The 14,954-nt window shown below is 38.1% G+C and overlaps 1 protein-coding gene across 1 annotated transcript in view; it reads left to right on the forward strand.

Moving 5' to 3' along the window:
* Positions 1–1,274: 1,274 nt before the first annotated feature.
* Positions 1,275–14,954, forward strand: part of arhgdia (Rho GDP dissociation inhibitor (GDI) alpha) — a 31,067-nt gene continuing 17,387 nt past the window's right edge. Inside the window, exon 1 of the mRNA XM_082187434.1 lies at positions 1,275–1,382. The gene's annotated coding sequence lies outside the window, so the exon portion shown is untranslated. The remainder of the gene's footprint in view (positions 1,383–14,954) is intronic.

Here is a 14,954-nt window from a genome sequence, read left to right on the forward strand (position 1 = left end):
GTCACACATGTGCAAGTCACAAGCAAGTCTCAAGTCTTAACCTTCAAGTCTCAAGCAAGTCCGAGTCAATTTTGTGAAAAGCAAGTCAAGTCAAGTCAAGTCACTGCTTTATGTCAAGCAAGTCAAGTCAAGTCGTAGCTTGGGTCACAAGTCACTGGCAAGTCATACAAACGTTTGATGATTTCACTGAATTTATATATTAAAATAAGTTAAAACTACATAAGCTGTGGACTATGGTTTTATTTGCAACATTTTTTTTAAAATATGCATTTCCACATACAGCTGAGTGGTTACTACAATAAAAAATAAAAAATAATTTTTTTTTTTTAAATGTCAAACTACATAGCCTAAAATGTAAATGTAACTGAAATTAGGCCAACATTAAAGCATGAAAAATAAATATGCCTCAAACATTGCAGAAGACCATTAAAAGGTATTAAACAATTCACAATTCAAGTATAATGGTTCCTATGCCACCAAATGGCATTCTTCAAACTGGCATCCCCTTTATGGAACATGAACACATCCCAACAAGTTAGATCTTTCCTTTTTAACAAAAGAATAACAAGAAAAAAACTGTAATAATTGAATTGACACAAAACTTACACCTGTCAATCAGGTGGATTGACTATTGTACATTATTAATCTGTGTGAGTGAGTGATTTATTAATATTTGTGAATGAATGTGTGTGCATGTGAATGTGTATGTGTGAAAAGTGTATTGTTTGCATGTGTATTGTGTGTGTGTGTGTGTGTGTGTGTGTGTGTGTGTGTGTGTGTGTGTGTGTGTGTGTGTGTGTGTGTGTGTGAGAGAGAGAGAGAGAGAGGTGATTTGATTGAGTGTGATTGATTCATTAATATTTCTCTCTCTCTCTCTCTCTCTCAAACCACGCTTGTGCATTTTTTTCTTCTTCTCTGATTCGATCATAAACTTGCGCATTACGTACCGTTTCAAAGCTGGCGAACGATCCCGCGCTTCAGCGTCATCACTACGACACTGCATTATTACGGCTTTTGTTCACACAGCGCGCGTTCCTGCTGCGTCACGTGATTGTTGCGGTGCGTTCAAATACAGATATTTATTTTTTAAAAGACAAGTTATTTCGAGTCATTTACCTCAAGTCCGAGTCAAGTCTCAAGTCATGAATATCAAGTCAAAGTCAAGTCAAGTCTTTTATTAATATTTGTCAAGCAAGTCTCAAGTCCTAAAATTTGCGACTTAAGTCTGACTCGAGTCAAGTCATATGACTCGAGTCCCCCATCTCTGGTATTCCCGGAAGTGAGTCGCTCTGGCTGGCATCGCCGCCGCTCCCTCATCGCGCCATTGAGAAGTCAGGGAAGCTTTCTCTAACCTATAAACTCGCAGTACCCGCAGGTCCACGGTAAGTTCTCACAACAGAAACACCACGAAGATCTCATATAACACTCTCAGAAAGGGACACGACAGCGGTTTTCGCTCGCGTTGACATTTTTTCCCGGTAGTTTTGCATCTTTCGTAGCTCGGTAGCAACGGCAGGTTGACACAAGACAGCAAGTTGAAACATGCATTTCCTTCCTGCTCCACAAACTGCATGTACAAGCCCTTTATAAAGATGGTCAATGCGAAATTAAGCATGCATTTAATGTCACGGATCAGACTGGAGGGTTTTGTGTTCTCCAGTTTCATTTTGATAACCCAGTTTTGTCGGAATTGATCATCAGGCGTTGTCCGAAAAGCCTGTAGCGGAACATCAAAGTTAACGAGCATTTCCAAGCTCGAGAGTTTGCCTTTTTCCTGTAAAATAAGGAGTAATATAGAGATTAAACTCTGGGATTGGGTTTCCCAAACGAGTCTGACCGCATGTTTTTTGATCTTTTGCTCGGGAAAGTTGCAGTTTTTTTTATCTAGACATGTCCATACACACAATGACCGGCGAGATGATGTAAAGTCGTGTTGTGACATTAGATATTGACAGAGAATAAAGGGCCAAGAAGTCGAATGGGAATTTTCAGAACTTAAGATAAACATTCACACAATCTAACGTTACTGGTTTATTGCATGAATTCGCGATTTGTCAAAGATGTTGGGAGTCTGATTGAAAGCATATTGAACTTTTTTTCTCTATAAAACTTCATGCCGTTGGAAATAATGGTCGATTATAGTAGCATTAGCTTGCTAGCATGAGGAGGAACTTCCTGGATCTCAGATGCAACTTGATATATATAAATGGCTAATACGGCGTATCTATATATTTTTCCTTGTGCATAATCTGCAACTAAATTAATAGTGGTAGAAAAACGTATATGATTTTCTTTTGTTGTTTTTCCTGTGTAAATCCCGGTTGATTGAATCGCGCCTGGCAGCGGGTGTTAAATCGACCTGAATCTGACGCTAAATGCTTGCGCTTAACGGAGAGCGAGCTGCGGATTAACGCAATCTTTGCCTGAGCACAGATTAAATGTTAGGAAGCATTTGTACACACAACCCCGTCTTGTGTTTCCAAAGAGACTCCTGACTTCATTAACAAAAGAAACCCCCTGAATATATAATCAAAGCTAATTTCCTTCCTGTCTGTCTAGCTTGAGCGGCGCGATGCGTTTTCTAGTTCCTTCTTTTTATTCTGACGCGAATTTACGATTCTTACTATGGCGAAGAATTGGCGTATCATGAATATTAAGTACGTACGGTGACGTTCGCCGCTGATTGGCTGAGAGGCAGAGACAGCCGACGAATGAGCGAGTTCTACTGTAACGGAAGGCGTGGATTTTAAATATTAATGAGGTCACGTGACGCGCGTTTCAAGGAAACGTCGGCAGGATTAAATTAATATTCATGAGCTCAGCCTTCGCTGTAGTATCCGTAATTTTGGCAGGGCGGTGTCTGCAGGCCGCCTCAGTGTTTAAACTTTGTCCTTAAGTGTGTTGAGCAGCCATTTGGGTTATTATACAGTGTTTGTCTCAAAGGTTACATTCGTACATCTGTGTGTTGTGTTCAAAGCTTGCTTCACATACAATCTTTACAAATTAAAGGGCTGTTTAAAAGCGTTGAACATTGATAGTAATGCACATGTTGCCTGAATAATGATGTATTTTTGTCTATACTGAAATGCAGTTTACATTTAGTTTAAGGTTGAATTACAGACTGAATAGATGTTTAATGTGTGCACCTGTCGACCAGCATTTTGGTCTTTTATTGTCATAAAAATAGATTGGGAGTGAAATATTGACGTGAAATGAGGGTTTTTTCGGTGTCCGGTGTCCTATATATACGTGACCACAGTTTCAGCTCTGTCAGGGGAAACGGAAGGGAAAGTAGGTTGCAAATTAATTTATTATGTTTAACAGTTTCACAACTTCTGTGCGTTTACCTTCTTTATGGTTTATGTCCAAAATGTATGTCCAAAGACAAGTGCATATACAGGAATATGTAAAATAACAAACACACATGATGTTTTGTTAATGTTATTGTCTGATTTTGTATAGTTCGGCCGATTTAATGAATAATAGATCTGCGTTTCCTTTATGAAGTCTTTCAGGCTGACAGAGCAGCAGCGAGCGACTGACATCAGAGAGATGTGTGAAGCCACATAAAGGTCTGGCCTGATAGGCCATCTCTGATATGACCACCTCCTGTGGCTCTTCTGCCGTTTATTGACCCCTGTAAAGCTGCTACAGCTGGGCAATAAAAAAAGTTATAGCTTGATTTATTTATTTTTTCAGTGTTGTAGATACAGGGGTTGGAAAATGAAATGGAAACACCTGGTTTAGACCACAATCATTTATTATTATGGTGTTGGGCCTCGTTTTGTGGCCAATTCAGGATCCATTCGTCTTGGGAATGACAGATACTAGTCCTTCAGTGGGATTTTGAGCCGTTCCTCTTCCAGAACAGTGGCCAGGTCACCGTATATATATACAGTACCAGTCAAAAGTTTGGAAACATTACTATTTTTAATGTTTTTGAAAGAAGTCTCTTATGCTCATCAAGCCTGCAGTTAAAAACCAAAAAACCCCCAGTAAAATTATGAAATATTATTACAATTTAAAATAATGGTTCTGTTTTTTAATATATTTTAAAATGTAATTTATTTTTGTGATGCAAAGCTGAATTTTCATCAGCAAGTACTCCAGTGATTTGATACTCAGTTATTATCAATGATGGAAACAGTTGTGCTGTTTAATATATTTTTTTGGAATACTTTTTTCAGGATTCATTGATGAGTAAAACGTTAACAGCATTTATTCATTAAAACAGCATTTATTCAAAAAAAAAAAAAAAAATCTAACAATATAAATCGTTACCATCACCTTTTATCAATTTAACGCATCCTTGTTGAATTAAAGTACTAATTTCTTTAAAAAAAAATTGTTATTGTTCCCAAACTTTTGAACGGTAGTGTATATTGTTACAAAAGATTTATATTCTAAATAAATACAGTTCTTTTTAACTTTTTATTCATCAAATAATCCTGAAAAAAGTATCTCAGGTTTTAAAAAAAATATTAAGCAGCACAACTGTTTCCAACATTGATCATAAATCAGCATATTAGAATGATTTCTGAAGGATCATAAGACACCAAAGACTGGAGTACTTGCTGATGAAAATTCAGCTTTGCATCACAAAAATAAATTACATTTTAAAGTATATTAAAAAAGAGAACCATTATTTTAAATTGTAATAATATTTCATAATATTACTGTTTTTTTGTTGTTGTTTTTTTAACTGCAGGCTTGATGAGCATAAGAGACTTCTTTCAAAAACATTAAAAATAGTAATGTTTCCAAACTTTTGACTGGTACTGTATATATATATATATATATATATATATATATATATATATACACACATGACATTACCCTGGATCAGAGCCATAGAGAGAGAGAGTTGCGACACTCCCATAGACCTCCGTTGTAAATAATGGCGGCGCTTTTAACCGCCTACTTCCGGGATATGAAGATCGGAATAGTTCCAAACACTGTCATTTGGGCGTTGGACACCATTCACTTACATTGCTGCGCGTCGAGTTGTTCCAGAGTTAAGTTGCCGAAATATCGACCTCTTTTGAATTGTCAACTGTCTATATTGTATCAGAGGCCCTTTGCGATGCTTATACTGGTCTTCATTTGTACATGCACAGCGTAATTATTTATATTTTATGTTGGTTGTTTCAACCAATTTTCAAGCACTGCCTGCTAGCTAACGTTAGTTAGCTAGCGCGACTTCGTCAGCTAAGAGTTCGGTAATGAATCGCTACCACCTTTATAGCAACTTTTATTTAATTTAATTTTTTGGGATATACTAACTTTTCATTATGTTATTATTGTCTTGAGTGAAGCGGCTTGTGAGAACAATGCTGGACCTCTAGGATTGTTATGGCCATCACCAGTCCTGTCTGTTTCATGGATCACCTGCCCCTGCCACCTGCCCCACACACACAAGCACACATTTTTGTTGTCTGTCATTGTTTAATAAAAAATATTTTATTTGAAAACCTTCATTTGTATCAGCCATGCTTAAATTCGTTTTTAATCTGTTATAGTTTTGATAATGTGAATGGCCTTAATCTTAAAATAATATTCTTAGTCTTAACATGATCATGTTTCACGTTGTGGTCCTGGGGGGTGGCCACTTTCATCAGAAGAAGTGAGCTAGCTTCTAAGCGAATTCTGAACGGACCGCCACGGCAGACCTCTTTGCGTGATCACGAAGGTAGGCTAATGGCTGAATCAAAATTTATAAGCAAAATCACGGGAATCAATAGCCTAATACAGCCCAGTTGTGCTAAAATAAATATCATGAGACGTCCATTCTCAGATGAATGATATGGAAAAGTTAAGTTAGAGCCGCTAAAGCCAGTGCTACTACCCATGCGAACATGAACACTAAGCTTTTCCCTCCAAAAATAGAGCCTAAAACTTATCTCCAAATGCAAAACTGACATTAACAAAATGCAATAATGCAATAACAGCTGAAAAAGTACTTGGGTGTGTGTTTTATTTTATATTTACCGTTCAATAATGCAATCGCTGCTGTCTGTCCCATAGAAGAACATGACAGCCAGCGTACGTTTTGGAACTATTGGGGCTTACATGAACCACGTGACAGCCATAGCGGCGACATCAAAGAGTGTCGCAACTCTCTCTCTCTATGGCTCTGCCCTGGATAACATACCCTGAAATATATATATATATATATATATACACACAACACACGCCTGTTTCAAACAATAATCACACTTTGGCAAATGAAGAAATAGATTTTTCTATTAAGATTTATCTGTTTATTTAGTTTAAGTGTTTGTCATGTTCTGGCAATAAAGAATTCTGGCCACTTTTTAAATTTTTTTTATGAGATATCCCAAAATGCGCATAAAAATAGGTGGATGGAAGCCTAGCTATATCGATGCACCCTCCGTGCTTCTCTCTGGGCAGCGACAGTCCGGGGGGGTTCAGCCTCTTTGGGTTTTCTCCACATCGTATATCACACGGGTGAAGGTGGACTGATTACGTTTCATATTGGCCAAAATTTGCACTGTTGACTCAAATGAAACCAACATTTGACATTGGCACAAGTGACCCAGAGGTTTGGCTATAGCAGCCTGACCATGAATATTATTGAGAGTCGAGGTGCGCATTTAATTCTGCAGTGAGTTGAGGAGCTGTGGTTTTATGTTTTTTGGAGACAAATCCGGGTTAGTATCCAGACATCCCTTTCAGACCGCTTGCTCTTGTGTCGACAGTTGCTACTGTTGGATGTGATTCGTCCATGTGATGGTATGCTGACATTATTACCCTGGATAACATAACTCTCGATAAACCACAAAGACCTGCTGTCCTCTGGTCACAGATGACCACCAACCTGAACTCTGATATATCTCCCATTATGTTGTGTGGATTGCAGTATTTTATGACCCGCTGTGCTGTTGCTCTGCTAATTCCTCCTTCACACTATCCTCTTACTGATGGAATGTAAAATCAGTCCAGATTGGCCGCACATATAAAGGCATGAATCCTCCAACACTATACTGGACTGGCCAGTGTTTCTGCTTCATTGTCCCACCCCCTGAACGTAGGCCTAAAATATTAGAGCTGCACATTTCTTGGTAAATTAGGAAAAACATTTTTTGTGTGTTTCAAATAGAGATCACGATTCATGATTCTGATCAGACGACTAAACAAAACATGTCATTTACTAGAGGTTCTTCTGACAAATGATAATTGCTGCAGTCATATATAGGGTTAAATGATTCAAAGACTCACTCATAAAGACATAATTTGTTCCATCACTGGATGAATCAGCGTTTCTGAATGAATCTCTTGAATTAATGATTCAATGACATTTATAACAGTCACCTGTCGCCACCTACTGGTGTAACAATGTCATTCATATAATCGTTATTTGAAGCGCCAAGTTACTTTTAAAAGTTGTTTTGCTCTGTTTCGATCGCTGCCGTAGACTTTAGTGTTTATATCCGAGCTATAAACTTATATCGCAGTACTTCTGTGATATGAATTATTGTACAGTATTGTAATAACGATACTGTGTGTCAGTGCCGACACTCATCTGAATGTTCGCTGTGATCGTACTTGAAGGTTTAATAGACTCACTGTCATTTAGGAATAAGATCGTGTGTGTCTTTGAATTGAGAGAGCAATTTTTGTGATTAATTGTGCAGCTCTTCTTAATATAGTTCTATACATTTGTTCTGAAACTAATTAAAAGTGTGATTTTTATTTCTTCAATTCACCTCAACCAAACAGCCATTGTAGCCAATTAGATTGAATTACTTTTTTTTTAATGTTGGTCCTAAAAAAGTTGTTCACTTAAGTAACTCTAACTCAAATAAAACTGTTTAGTCATAGCGCTGCACATGCTCATTCATTTACATACATAGCACATTCATTTATATGAATTAATATAACAATTCACAGTACTAAACTGCAATATTTTTCTTATATACAAAGTTGAAACGGACAGTTCCCAAAACTGATGTGTGAAATGCAAGCTTGATTTCACAGAATGTCAGAGTAACATTCATAATGCAAACGGATGTGTTTCACTTTTAGCTTTGCTGTAAGAAGGGCTTGTATTAGTGGGCATTAGCGTAAATGCTCGTCAGTTTACAGTTTGAAGAAAATCTTGAAAAGCAAGTTAGTTCCGGTTGTACAAAAACGTTAGGCGTGTGGAAATGAAAAAAATAAATAAATAATTGTTTATATATACACGTATATTAAATAAACTGTTCATACCAGCTTGTCCATGTGATTTTTCATTCAGTCTGCAGTTGCAAAACAAAGACAAACACATTTAGGCTATATTTAATGTTGCGCTGCCAGAGAACATGTATAACTACATTACCGGTGTGTGTGTGAAATGTGCTATACAATTAAACTTGACGTTCCTCACCAAGTCTAACAAGCACAAACAGTGTTAAATAGAGTTTGATGTGCAAGCAAAAAGGTACCTTGCTCTACAGCGTTTTTCTACTTTTTACTACAGTAAAGGATGTGAATATAGTAGAAAGAAAGGAAGAAATGTTTATAATCAGTCCTCTGTAAAAAAAATGGGTGAGACATGAGTGAAGATTTGGGAAAAGAAACTAGAGATTCCATGTCCAGTGGAACAACTCATGGAGTATTGTTAAATTTGTGGAAAATCGTGTGACCAGATTGCAAAACAAAATACAAAGCCAACAAATGGCTTTATTTATGGGCTCATGACATGTTGCTTACCTCTCTATTTCAGCACAAATCCAAATGTTTCCATGGTTGCAACTTGCAATGTAACATTTATTAGCACTCGTGTCACAATATTCGTGTAAAACAGCATTTATCTACCAAAAAATAATAATAATATTGTTTTAGCACAGCTCTTCATATAGGCTAGTTTTTCCCTGTGGTATTAATAATTGTGGAATTTCGCTGATATCAAAAATGTTGGTATCATAATAAACTACACAGTGCCAGGAGAACCAGTGAGAAAGCTTTTGAATTCACCCGCAGTATCAATAACATCGCTGCGAGATCAAGTGGGAAGCGTTCAAATTCAGCGCAGAATTATAACAAGTTAAGAAGGCCTTTTCACCTATGCTTTTCACGAACAAATCACTATGGATTTGATGTATTTTAAGTTTAAGGACTTTCAACTGCTTCACTCTTTTTCCAGCTCTTCAAAGCTCTAAATATTATCCCATTTAAATGTGATTTTTAATGTGATTTTAATAACATTAGTTTTGCTAATAAATTAATTTAATCTGCACCTCAACTCAAGCTCAGTGCTTTACTGTCAAATGTGCATTTCTAAGAAATAAACGTAATATTAGTTACTGCGCTTATTATTAATGCAATAATTATCCCCCCACCCCCAGTTCTACCAAATCAGGTGCTGGTGCCACCTTATGTCAACATGTTAGCATCTGAGGAAACCCACTCCATGTACAATACAATTGTAAAAAAAAGTTTTGTTTGTTTCTTTGTTAAAACATTTTTTAAGTCCCCCTGTAGTCAATAATTGTATCCCTTAAAACTCATCTCTGATCACCAAAATGTCATATTTAAAAGTTTTTTTTCCCCTTGAAACTAAAATGTCTTCATGCCTTAAAATAGCTTGAATGTAACTTGACACCTTTGCCTCATTAATTATACATGGTTCTATGAATATGCAAATGAGCCCCGCCTCCACTCACTCAAACCAGCTCAGAGATCCACTGGTTGACGATCACCCGTTGATCTGATTGGTTACAAGGTAGTTTGTGACGTCAGAAACACCAGCGATTTCAAACCACGTTTTTAAAACTGTCTTTGTTTCAATGCAGTTTTAAGGAGAAAATACTCAGCAATGCTGTCGACTTATGAATTTACACATGGTTTGTCTTAAAGCACAACTTGGCTTAGTTCATGTGTTGTGGCAGTTATTGTAGTTCTGAACATTGAACAGGGTTTCCACCACTACAGTGTGACCTAGCATGTTTATGACAAGAGCCAAAGCTGGGAGGGGCTTCTTGAAGTGTGATCTATTCCTGTCTCCTCTATCCTCGTGTCTCTTTCTGTCTTCAAGGACCTCGGTCGCTTCTCAAGCTTTTTTAGGCAGTATTAGGTCAATGACAATTGCACTGCTCTCCCCTGACATGTCTGACCTTCAACTTAACAAAAATACTTGGGGATCCCTAGGGATCGCTCCCATGTTTGTTTTCAGTTGAGCCAATCCCGAACTAAAATTACCAACAGCACGGCTGACTCTCCTCTGATGCAGGCAGTGTTATTGATTGTGAGGTACGAGGCTCATGGCTGTTGCTAGGGAAATCTCTTCACAAGTTGGCCAAACCTAAATCACCCCCTCCCTTAGTGGTGCTGATGAACCTGCAACACACCATTGACCTGCTTTCACTCATGTCTACTGCTCGACGCTCTACACTTCTCACTGCACCCTTTTAATAGGTTATTATTTTAGTTTTTTGAAACGGATGGTTCCGGTCCTTGATTCTGATTGGTTAAGTCGCGTTCGAAGCCGTTGTAAATTACTCAACAAACACACACCTGTGACCGCATGACATTAGTACTCAGCAACTGCCGTTTGTGATTCTTTGTTGCTGCATGTGTTGCTTAGCAACCTCTTTGGAACTACGTTGCTTGGCGGAGGAATAAATGTTATAACGTTATATTTTTTGTTGCTGGTGTTTATTTTATGAATAAAATAAATATTAAAATGAATATTTTTATGGAGTAACCGTTTTATAAAAGCAATAAGCCCCTTGAAGCCGTGTTTTACAGTGGATTTAGAACAGCTAAGGGGGTTTTAGGCACTCCCCTCCGCGTTGTAGCTAACAATGCCACTTAGCTGTTCTAAATCCACTGTAAAACACGGCTTCAAGGGGCTTATTGCTGAAAAGCATAATTTTGATTTCCAGCGCACGCTTATCAAATTGTCAGCATATGAAACCTTTGCTTTGAAGTCGGCATGAATTAGAAGTTGTGATTGAAACGGCTTCTCAAAGGAGAAAAAACATGTAGGGAGAGACTTGATTTTGTCTATTGGGAATTGATTAGATCGTTGGTTTGTTGTTAATTGCACATTTCATGTTGAGTTGTGGAGGGGTAGGGGTTGAAATGTATCTGGCTACAATAGATAACTTTATTGTCCCACCCCTTATTGTCCCCAAATAAAGCCGCAACAGAACCATTGTGCGTCTCTGAGCAACTCCGTGGTAATTCTGTCCTGAATGAATCAGCATTTTTTTTACAAATAAATGATTCAGTGAATCCATTTATAAAAGATAGTCACTTGCTTCGTGTGAATTAACTAATTTGTACGAATTAATTAGCCATTTGATTGGATCAGTTGAATGAATTATTCAATGATCCGCTCATTAAAACAGTGTCAGATTGGCTCCAACTACTGGCAGTTTTAGTTTCATATTTAAAGTATCATTTCATTAAAACAAACACATGTATATTCACTGTTCTATATAATATTTTTAAAAACATTAATCTCATAGCATTATTAGCTAATTAATTTGTAAAGGGGGTCGTACACCGGACGAGAAGCGGAGCGCCGCGTCGCGTCCAGGACAACTCAAGGTATCTCAGACCGGACGCGCACTTTCTCAGTTTATGGCCAGCAATATTGTTATGTTTAAGGACATTATGGAATTAAAATAATGTCTGTACTATGTTATGATTGTACTGTACAATTAGATTCAATCGTTTCTATGTCTGCAGTCTGAATTCACTTTACCTCAGAGCGTCCGTTAACTGAATGAATTGAGAATCTCACCTGAAAATCCGATAACATCAGCAATTTTCATTCAAGCAGCTGATTTCTGTAAATTAATGTAAAACTAAATGTATATTGCAGCACAGGGTGAAGTCAGTTTACATTTAACTACGATTTGAGACAAATAAATGTAAATGTAATATAAAACTATGTAAATGGCGCTCTGTGGCGCGGCATGATTTTGAACAAGGTCATTGGGCGCCTCGGACAGACGCCGAATGGCGCCGCCGGTGTGTGTACACACATAGAGAATAATGTGTTCGAATTTTAAAGATGTGGCGCTGCGCGATGCGGCACTGCGCTTCTCGTCCGGTGTGCGACCCCCTTAAGTGTAAACACATCTAAATGCTGCTTCAAATGCAGCTTCTGTGCCACTTATACAGTAAACAAATAGTTTTTTGGGAGATTTAGTTGATACTGATTTAATTTGAATGGTAGCAGTCTGTCTTAATATTGAAATATAATATTATTATGTCAAAATTGGTGTAAGATTTGACTAAACATGATGCTTACATCTAATAAGGTTGGAAAAAAATTGCCCTTATTAAAGTAGAAATGCCATTGGAAATCAATTTAAGGTGACATCACCCTTTAATGAAAAGGTTAATGTCTGTCACTGCTGTGAACTAACCACAGGACAGAATATGAAGAATTTCAAAAGCTTTGGGAGTCTAAACCCGTCAAGGTCCAAGCACACATTATCGTTATCGACAAATCCCATTATCGCACACTGCTACATTAAAACATTTAGCTAGACTTGTCCATTTGGATTTCATGGTGATTTTAATATATTGTTTTAGGGAAGCTACCTTAAAATTGCATCTCTTTTGAGGTAACTTATGAGGGTCCATTATTTCAGTAAGAATGCTGCCTTAGAAGGCTGCGTGAGTAGGAATAGAGAGCTAAGGCCAATAGGAAAATGATGGATTGTTTATAGAAGTATTCCCTGAGTTCCAGGGTGAGGCAGGGATATGAACAATGTTCCTCTTGTTTACATTGGAATTTTCCAGACTATCCTCAGAATGCGTCACTTTCGACATGTGTTAAGACCCCATGCTATCTAAATTAAGAGTTCGGTGGCTTTCAGTTCTTCCTAAAAGTGAATTATAAATATAATCTTAAGCAGATAGCCATATTTAAAATTAAACTGTCTTTCTCTTCTAGGATAGAGACTATGTTGATGACTCATGTTGCACATTTGGGCGTATCCCATCAAATCTTCCCTTTAATGACATTGTACCACCATCTAAAACCACCTGACTAGCAGTAACAAGTAGCATATCATGGTTCAATGCTGTCTCTACTGGCTACTTAAAGATGTGCCCCACCCCAGCTTCCTGTTTCAAAAGGAAATACATCAGCGTAGGGAAGCAAATTGCACTTGAGCCTATTCAGTGGGTTTTATTCACGAGCTGATCTGTTCTGTGCATCTTTAACTTATCCTGCTGTCATTTTATGATTAAATGTTGAATTTAGTGGTTTATTATGTGAAGTTCAAATAGTTTCAACTTGCCCAGGAATATTGTCATTCACCCCACGCTGAGGCCTGTGGTGTTTTGGCGTGTGTTCAGAGTGTTTCTTTACTGACTCAGCCACTCTAATTAAGTTTAGTCTTTGTGGGTTCGGGCCAAGTACTTGTGGTGCTCTGTTACCCACAATTCCTCCGTTGTGCTGAGCTACACATGACTCGACGGTGGGGATAATTGTTGTTCCTGCACACTGTGGCTGTTTGGGCTCAATTCATCTTCCTTTAAGACTGATGGTGGAAAACGTCTGTTTCCTTTTTACTTGACCCCACTTTGTTTTGTGCTTGTCCCTGTGGATTTTCTTCCCATATTGCCTTATCATCTGTCCATGCGGCACAGATTCAGTTTACTCTTTTACTGTTAAATCTTTCACAATGGCTACGTTTACATGCAACCAAATAATCCATTAGTAATTGGATTGACGGCGATATCATTGATCCGAATGAAATCGAGGGGCCGTTTTACTGCGTGATCAATATAAGCAGCACGGGACAACGGTTCATACTCATTGTCTCCAAATTATGACCAGAAATGGATAAATATTAAGTCTGCTGTTTAAAACAAATAAAGAACCAATGTGGGAGAATGGTTATTAAGCGCAAACAATCGGGAAACTGTATTCCTGCAGTGTGCGCATGTCAAAAAATGTATTCCGATTTGAAGCTTGTGACCTATAACCCGATCACTTGTTTAGCTTTCATGTAAACACTATGTTCAGATTCATCAATCGGAATGAATTCAGTCCGATTAAAGGTGCTCTTAGCGATGTCATTTTTTTTTTTGTCACACAGAGCAAACATCTCCTCACTATCCGCTAGCTGCCTGTCCCCTGAACACACTGTAAAAAAAACGCGGTCTCTGTAGACAGCCCAGGCTCCACAAATGGCAAGAAAAACAAACTGGCCCAGCCTGGACCAGGAAACATAACAAACAGTGTTCCAGCCAATAACCGACAAGAATGATTTGGGGGTGGGGATTGGGGGTTGGGGGGTTATTAGGCATGAAGAGGGAAGTTAGCTAGAGGAGAGATGTCCTAACAATGACTAACGTTAAAATTGTATATTCTTGAGAATTTTTATATGGCCGACACACGACCAAAGAGACGACGTTCCAATGAACAAATAACAAAGTATAGGGAAAAGGAGAAGGAACACGAATTCCCGAATTTACATCAGAAAGCGTTGAAAAGGTGGCGAGACCTCCGCCGGCAGAAGGGCTTCCAATCCGACATTCAGGTGGCTCTTTTTTTGCTGGACAGATTTTCATAAATCCAGTTTGTTTTTTCTAAATGGTTCATGACTGTTTCAGAAAGCACGGGAGGGGACGGGATGAGGAGGAGGGTGAAGTATTTTGTTTGACAATACTTCGAACTTCAACAAGAAGTGACGTCACCCAACATCGCTTAGAGCATCTTTAAAACAAAGTTGTGCATGTAAACATAGCCATTGTTGTGGCGGCCACGGGATGCGTTACTGTTGTGTTGAGGTTTGGGGTTAAGTGGGACAGAAACTTATTTTTCTGTGCAGTGTTGTGGTCTGTCAACCTGGAGAAATGTTTCAAATGAAGTGCCAGTGTCTTTTTTTTTTTTTTTTTTTTTGTCTGGAGTCCTGTCAACAGAGTGAAAAATAGTTAGGCTATGTCTGGAAAACGAAGCAGCATCTAGTGAGAGTCTCACT

The sequence above is a fragment of the Leuciscus leuciscus genome, assembly GCF_965113295.1.
Source record: "Leuciscus leuciscus genome assembly, chromosome: 1".
Taxonomy (NCBI): Eukaryota; Metazoa; Chordata; class Actinopteri; order Cypriniformes; family Leuciscidae; genus Leuciscus; species Leuciscus leuciscus.